Raw genomic sequence first — 337 nt, 5'->3', positions numbered from 1 at the left:
CGGCGCCTGGGAAGGTGCAGATCAACTGGGCATGTGCCAGGTGACGTCAATCCAAAGAGACCAAGATTTACCTGGTCGCACCTGTGGAACGCCCCCCGACACGCCCGTGCCCTGCCTATTGCCCTCTCACTCCTAGAAAAGCCGCTCTCCGCCAGTGAGCCACGCGGCCTTCCTGAGTCCTCACTCCTGTCGGGATGTCGGGACAGCAGGAACTCCGTCCGAGAGCCCCACCGGGGGACTCAGCCGGCCTTCTTTGCCGGAGGCCGACAGACCTCTTCCCCACACCTTAGGTGACCAAAATAAACTTGCAGTTTTGCTCCTACACTTGCCTACCCGC

Source organism: Colobus angolensis, unplaced genomic scaffold (assembly GCF_000951035.1).
Source record: "Colobus angolensis palliatus isolate OR3802 unplaced genomic scaffold, Cang.pa_1.0 Scaffold193, whole genome shotgun sequence".
NCBI lineage: Eukaryota > Metazoa > Chordata > Mammalia > Primates > Cercopithecidae > Colobus > Colobus angolensis.
The sequence above is the reverse complement of the archived record's forward strand: the minus strand, read 5'-3'. Positions refer to the sequence as shown.